We start from the raw sequence: 8160 nt of genomic DNA, 5'->3' as shown, positions 1-8160 counted from the left end.
TAGAGGCATCTCTCAAAATAGCAAATATCACGGTGGGTGAACAAATTACTGTCGAGCAATTGATGGAACCGCGCAAAGTCATGACGATATCTAAGATAATGATCATACATACATGCATCACGTCCGAGACATGTAGACCGATACTTTCTGCATCTACTACTATTACTCCACACATCGACCGCTATCCAGCATGCATCTAGTGTATTGAGTTCATGGCGAACAGAGTAACGCCTTAAGCAAGATGACATGATGTAGAGGGATAATCTCAAACCAATGATGAAAACCCCATCTTTTTACCCTTGATGGCAACAACACGATGCGTGCCTCACTACTCCTTCTGTCACTGGGTGAGGTCACCGCACGGTATGAAACCAAAACCAAGCACTTCTCCCATTGCAAGAATCATAGATCTAGTTGGCCAAACAAAACCCACAACTTGAAGAGAATTACAAGGATATGAAATCATGCATAAGAGAGATCAGAAGAAACTCAAATAAGGTTCATAGATAATCTGATCATAAATCGACAATTCATCGGATCTCGACAAACACACCGCAAAAGAAGATTACATCGGATAGATCTCCATGAAGATCATGGAGAACTTTGTATTGAAGATCCAAGAGAGATAAGAAGCCACCTAGTTACTAGCTATGGACCCGTAGGTCTATGGTGAACTACTTACGCATCATCGGAGAGGTCATGGTGTTGATGAAGAAGCCCTCCGTATCCGAATCCCCCTCCAACAGGGCACCAGAACGTGCCCCAGATGGATTCTTGCAGAGATAGAAGCTTGCGGCGGCGGAAAAGTAATTTCGATGATCTCTTGCTTTTTTGGGATTTTTAGGGAATATATAGGCGCAACCCCTAGGGCAGAGGGCGCCCAAGGGGCCCACAAGCCTGTGCGCCGCGGCCTCCCCCTGGCCACGGGGTGGGGGCTTGTGGGGCCCCTCAGGCTCCCCTGCCTTGGCTCTCAAGCTTCCCGATCTTCTTCCGTTACAAAAAAAAATCTTTTCGGGGATTTTCTTCCGTTTGGACTCTGTTTCAAAATCTCCTCTGAAAGGGGTCAAAAACATGGAAAAAACAGGAAGTGGCACTTGGCACTGAGTTAATAAGTTAGTCCCAAAAAATATATAAAAGGCATGCAAAACATCAAATGTTTGACAAGATAATAGCAAGAAACCATCAAAAGTTATAGATACGTTGGAGACGTATCAAGCATCCCCAAGCTTAACTCCTGCTCGTCCTCGAGTAGGGAAGTTATAAAGAATGAATTTTTGATGTGGAATGCTACCTAGCATAGTTGTCATTTGCAACTTCTTTCACGTGACATGAATGTTCAGATCTGTAAGATTCGAAACAATAGTTTGCTATTGACATGAAAACGATAATACTTCAAGCAAACTAGCAAGGTAATCATGAACTTTCAAAATAACAAGGCCAATGAAAGTTATCCCTACAAAATCATATAGTCCGGCTATGCTCCATCATCCTGACACAACTAATGTAAATCATGCACAACCCCGGTATTGGCCAAGTAATTGTTTTCGCACTCTTACTTTCTCAAACCTTTTATAACCATCACGCAATACATGAGCGTGAGCCATGAATATAGCACTATAGGTGGAATAGAGTGTGGTGGTGGTTGTGAGACAAAAAGTAGGAGATGGTCACATTGACTCGGCGTATCATGGGGCTATGGAGATGCCCATTAATAGATATCAATGTGAATGAGTAGGGATTGCCATACAAGAGATGCACTAGAGCTATAAGTATGCGAAAGCTCAAAAGGAGAACTAGTGGGTGTGCATCCAACTTGCTTGCTCACGAAGACCTAGGGCAATTTTGAGGAAGCCCATCATTGGAATATACAAGCCAAGTTATATAATGAAGATTCCCACTAGCATATGGTAGTGACAAAGCAACAAGCTCTCAATCATGAAGAACATGGTGCTATTATGAAGCACAAGTGTGGAAAAGGATAGTAGCATTGTCTCTTCTCTCTTTTTCTCTCTTTTCTCTTTTTTTCATTTGGGCTCTTAGGCCTCTCTTTTTTTTCTCTTTTTTTATTTTTTTATTTTTGGGCTCTTTGGCCTCTTTTTTCCCCCTCACATGGGACAATGCTCTAATAATGATGATCATCACACTTTTATTTGCTCACAGCTCAAAGCACAAAATGATGATGACTCTATAGGAAATGCCTCCGGCAGTGTACCGGGATGTGCAATGATCTAGCATGGCGTATGACGTTGAAACATCTCGCTAGCTATCTTACGATCATGCAATGGCAATATGAGAGTGACGACACAAGTCATGAGACAGAACGGTGGGAGTTGCATGGCAATACATCTCGGAATGGCTATGAAAATGCCATAGTAGGTAGGTATGTGCTACTGCGACAACAGACCTTCCCTGGCAACGGCGCCAGGAATCCTTCTGTCACGGGCTATGCCTATAGGGACTTCCTTGGCAAATATGAAAAGGATTTCCCCGCGGCCTTGGAGCCTTGCATTGGTGTTCCCTTGAAGAGGAAAGGGTGATGTATTACAGCAGCGGTAAGTATTTCCCTCAGTTTGAGAACCAAGGTATCGATCCAGTGGGAGAATCGTGTCGAGTCACAAGTACCTGCACCAACACAAAGAGCTTGCACCCAACGCTATGAAGGGGTTGTCAATCCCTTATAGATTGTTTGCAAAGTGAGAACTAAAAGCAAAAAGTAAACAAAGCAAAGTAAAAGTGAAAGTGGAGACGATAGTTGTGAATAGACCCGGGGGGCGTAGTGTTCACTAGTGGCTTCTTGATGGAAATATGCCCTAGAGGCAATAATAAAATGGTTATTATCATATTTCCTTGTTCATGATAATCGTCTATTGTTCATGCTATAATTGTATTAACAGGAAACAATAATACATGTGTGAATAAATAGATCACAATGTGTCCCTAGCAAGCCTCTAGTTGGCTAGCTCATTAGTCAATAGATGATCATGGTTTCCTGGTCATGGGAATTAGGTGACATTCACAACGGGATCACATCATTGGGAGAATGATGTGATGGACAAGACCCAATCCTAAGCATAGCACTAGATCGTATTGTTCGTATGCTAAAACTTTTCTAATGTCAAGTGTCTTTTCCTTCGACCGTGAGATTGTGCAACTCCTGGATACCGTAGGAGTGCTTTGGGTGTATCAAACGTCACAACATAACTGTGTGACTATAAAGGTGCACTACGGGTACCTCCGAAAGTGTCTGTTGGGTTGGTACCAATCGAGATCGGGATTTGTCACTCCGCGTGACAGAGAGGTATCTCTAGGCCCACTCGATAGAACATCATCATGACATCAATGTGACTAAGGAGTTAGTCACACGATGACGTGCTACAGAACGAGTAAAGAGACTTACCGGTAATGAGATTGAACAAGGTATAGGTATACCGACGATCGAATCTCGGGCAGGTTCTATACCAACAGACAAAGGGAATTGTATACGGGATTGATTGAATCGTTGACATCGTGGTTCATCCGATGAAATCATCGTGGAGCAAGTGGGAGCCACCATGGGTATCCAGACCCCGCCAATGGTAATTGACCGGAGAGGTGTCTCGGTCATGTCTGCCTGTCTCCCGAACCCGTAGGGTCTACACACTTAAGGTTCGATGGCGCTAGGGTTATAGGGAATTGTTATACGAGGTTATCGAAAGTTGTTCGGAGTCCCGGATGAGATCCCGGATGTCACGAGGAGCTCCGGAATGGTCTGGAGGTAAAGATTGATATATAGGACGGATGGTTTTGTACACCGGAAGTGTTTCGGGCGTCGCCGGTAACGTACGGGGACCACCAGGACCACCGGAAGTGGCCCGGGGGGTCCACCGGAAGGGGCCCACCACCCTGGGAGGCTAGATGGGCCAAGTGCGGGAGGGAAACATCCCCTAGGTGGGATGGTGCGCCCCCCACACTCAGCCCATGGCGCAAGAAGAGGGGAGAGGGGGGAACCCTAGCGCAGGTGGGCCTAAGGCCCACCAGAAGGGTGCGCCACCCCTCCTCCCCTCCTGGCCACCGCACCTCCTCCCATCTAGGGCCGTCGCCCCTCCCAGGAGAGGGAAACCCTCAAAGGGGGCGCAGCCCCTCCCTGCCCCTATATATGGTGGGCACTTTGGGCTATTGGAGACACCAATCTTCCTCTCCCTCGGCGCAGCCCTGCTCTTCCTTCTCCTCCTCTCTGCCGGTGCTTGGCGAAGCCCTGCCGGGAGACGTCGTCTCTCCATCGACACCACGCCGCCGTGCTGCCAGAGATCTTCCCCAACCTATCCCTCCTCCTTGCTGGATCAAGGTGCGGGAGACGCCACCGGGTTGCACGTGTGTTGAACGCGGAGGTGCTGTGGTTCGGCACTAGATCGGAATCACATCGCGATCTGAACCACCGCGAGTACGACTCCATCAACCGCGTTCTAGCAACGCTTCCGCTTAGCGATCTTCAAAGGTATGAAGATGCACTCACCCCTCTCTCGTTGCTGGTCTCTCCATAGGAAGATCTGAATATGCGTAGGAAATGTTTTGAATTTATGCTACGTAACCCAACAGTGGCATCCGAGCCAGGTTTTCTATGCGTAGACTCTATGCATGAGTAGAACACAAAAGGTTGTGGGCCATGATTTGTCAATTGCTTGCCGCTACTAGTCTTATTCTTTTCCGGTGGTATTGTGGGATGAAGCGGCCCGGACCGACATTACACATACGCTTACGTGAGACTGGTTCCACCGACGGACATGCACACCGTGCATAAAGGTGGCTAGCGGGTGTCTGTCTCTCCTACTCTAGTCGGATTGGATTTGATGAAAAGGGTCCTTATGAAGGGTAAATAGCTTTGGCATATCATCTTTGTGGCTGTCACGTAGGTAAGAAAGCGTTCTTGCTAGAAACCCAAATCAGTCACGTAAAACTTGTAACAACAATTAGAGGACGTCTAACTTGTTTTTGCAGGGTTTGACATGTGATGTGATATGGCCAAAGTTGTGATGTTGCATGTATGATGTATGAGATGATCATGTTACTATAATAGGTTTCACGACTTGCATGTCGATGAGTAGGACAACCGGCAGGAGCCATAGGAGTTGTCTTAATTTATTGTATGGGATGCAATGCCATGTGCTTACTACTTTTACTTCATTGCTAACGGTTAGCCATAGTAGTAGTGATAGTAGTAGTTGACGTGACGACTTCACGGAGACACGATGATGGAGATCATTATGATGGAGATCATGGTGTCACGCCGGTGACAATGACGATCATGCAATGCCTGAAGATGGAGATCGAAAGAGCAAAGATGATAATGGCCATATCATGTCACTATATGATTGCATTGTGATGTTTATCATGTTTTTCATCTTATTGCTTAGAACGACGGTAGCATAATAAGATGATCCCTCTTAAAATTTCGAGAACGTATTCCCCTAAGTGTGCACCGTTGCAAAGGATCGTTGTCTCGAAGCACCACGTGATGATCGGGTGTGATAGATTCTAATGTTCGCATACAACGGGTGTAAGCCAGATGATGGGGTTATAGTCCTAGGGTAGGGTCATAGGCCTGTCATGTAGGTCCTACCCAAGGACTACCCCTCACAAAGGACAAGGCCCTTAGTCAGTTCCGACTGAATTAAGGAGTCCCCATCATCTAGTCGGTAACAGGTCCTCGACCATCCAGTCGGAGATTAACATTCGGAAGATATCAAGCTAACCGACTGGATACCACTCGGTACATCGTAACCCCCCTGGAGGAAACGGTCGTATGTTTCCAGGTGCATTTATTAGCATTTAGGGCGTACGTTACCTGTAACGTACACATTCAATCCCCACTACTCCACCCCTGTACCGGAACCATTGTGGAGGGGAGCGCACTCTATATAAGCCACCCTCCCCCAATGGTAGAGGGGTTAGCAACTCATTGTATTCTATATTTCCACTCGACAACAAGCTCCCTGAGCACTGAGACGTAGGGCTATTACCTCCACCGCAGAGGGGCCTGAACTCATACAACCTCGCCGTAGCTAAGGCTCTGCCCATCCTTTTCGTACCCTACACATCTACTGTCAGGCTTATACCCACGACAGTTGGCGCCCACCGTGGGGCGGGCGTCTAAGCGACTTCCGGCGAGTTTGCGACTACTTCATTTCGTCATGTCGTCCGGTGGAGATTCGAGCATGGGTCACCAGATCTTCTTCGGCGCTCTCTCCTTCATCATCGACGATTCGGCATGGCTTCGGGATGCGCCCCTCGACGTCGAGGCGCTTCCCCGTCGCGGGGCTACGCACTTCCGTGCCGGCGCCCGCGGCATTCTTCTTCTCCAGCAGTCGGCTCCGGTGTCGACCTACACCGCCATCACGCGCCGCGTCAAGCGGTCCCGCCGTCCGCGGCTCCAGCATTGGGTGCAACACGCCCAGGCGCGCCAGAACGCATCTTCACAAGTGGCGGTTCTAGAGTCAGTTGTGGTTGCCCCGCCATCCCAGCGCTCGGGCTCGGTTCCGATTGAGTTTCCTTCCGAGTACGCGGGTCGCGGGCCTGCAGCAGAAGTACACATGGCCAATTCCCATGAAGATCCCCGTCAAGCTGGCCGGAACAAGCACGAGACCGGCGAAGCGTCCGGCGCGCGTCGTCCACCTCGCCGTTCTGCTAGTCGGCACACGGCGGAGCAACGTGGAGCTGTTCCGCACACCCCTCCTCAACTTGGCTGCAGCTGCCAAGATAGCCGATTCCCTCCAGCCGACTGATTCAGAGGCTGGTAGAGGGATCGAGCAGATCCGAGCCCTGTTGCACACGGCGCAGTAGCAGAATTCGGCGGTCTCCCAGTCGCACAACAGGATCTATAATAGTTATGTTCATGCGAATACGCATCGGTCAGTTCACATCCCAGGTTCCCATCAGTGGCACAGAGGAGGCAGCCGTTCCATAAATCACGAAGATCGCCGCCGTTCACGCACCCCTCCGCGGGGTGGGCCTTACGGTCCCCGACATCATGATGATCGGCGTTCAGTCGGTGACACTTACGACCCAAGGCCCGACGCAAGAGGGCATACCGCCCAGCGGAGGGTCGACAGGCGTCGGGCCCACCACGATGGTCGCGATATCGACCGTCCGAGTGGAAGCAGGGCCACCGTTTCTGGTCCCGAGTGTTTCAGTCGAGCCATCCGTTCGGCTGACATCCCTCCCAACTTCCGATTGGCGATGGGAATTAGCAAGTTCACAGGAGAGTCCAAGCCAGAAACGTGGCTGGATGAGTACCGAGTGGCAGTCCAGATCGGAGGAGGGGACGACCATGTCGCCATGAAGCACCTCCCTCTGATGCTCGACGGCTCGGCGTGAGCGTGGCTGAACTAGTTGGCCCCCTCAAGCATCTACAACTGGGCAGATCTGGCCCGAGTGTTCATCAGGACCTTCGAAGGGACGTGCAAGCGTCATGCTGGCCTTGTGGAGCTCCAGCACTGCGTTCAGAAGCAGAATGAGCCCCTGCGTGACTTCATCCAGCGCTGGACAACTCTCTATCACACGGTGGAGAACGTCACCGAGCATCAAGCAGTCTACGCCTTCAAGGCAGGCGTGCGGTACAGGGATCTGTACCTGAAGTTCGGCCGAACAGGCGACATCTCGATGAGCAAGATGATGGAGATAGAAACACGCTATGCAAATGGTGAAGAAGAGGACCGCATCCGAAGCGGCAAGCACAAAACAGTCGCTGATGGCGATGCGGGCAACACTCGGAAGCAGAAGCAGAAAGCTCCGACCGCTCCGCAAGCAGAAGCTGCAGCCGTAACCAATGCCAAGTTCAAGGGCAAAGGGAAGGCACAGTTCACCCCCAAGAAGAAGCAGTTCAATAACCCCATCCTGGACCAACCATGTACGGTTCATACGAAGATGGATGAAGAGGGCAACCCCATATATATGAAACATACCACTCGACAGTGTCGCCTCCTGATCCAGGGGTTCAGCGAAGGGCAACCGAGTGAGAAGGACCATGAACAGGATGAGGAGGATAAGGAGGATCCGTTCCCCCAAGTCCATGCAACCCTGATGATCTTTGCTGACGTCGAGAGCAAGACTCGACTGAAGCTGGTGAACAGAGAGGTGAACACGGCCACACCTACCAGCCCCAAGTTCCTCAAATGGTCTCAGACT

The sequence above is a fragment of the Hordeum vulgare genome, chromosome 3H, assembly GCF_904849725.1.
Source record: "Hordeum vulgare subsp. vulgare chromosome 3H, MorexV3_pseudomolecules_assembly, whole genome shotgun sequence".
Lineage (NCBI taxonomy): Eukaryota > Viridiplantae > Streptophyta > Magnoliopsida > Poales > Poaceae > Hordeum > Hordeum vulgare.
This window is presented reverse-complemented; position numbering follows the sequence as displayed.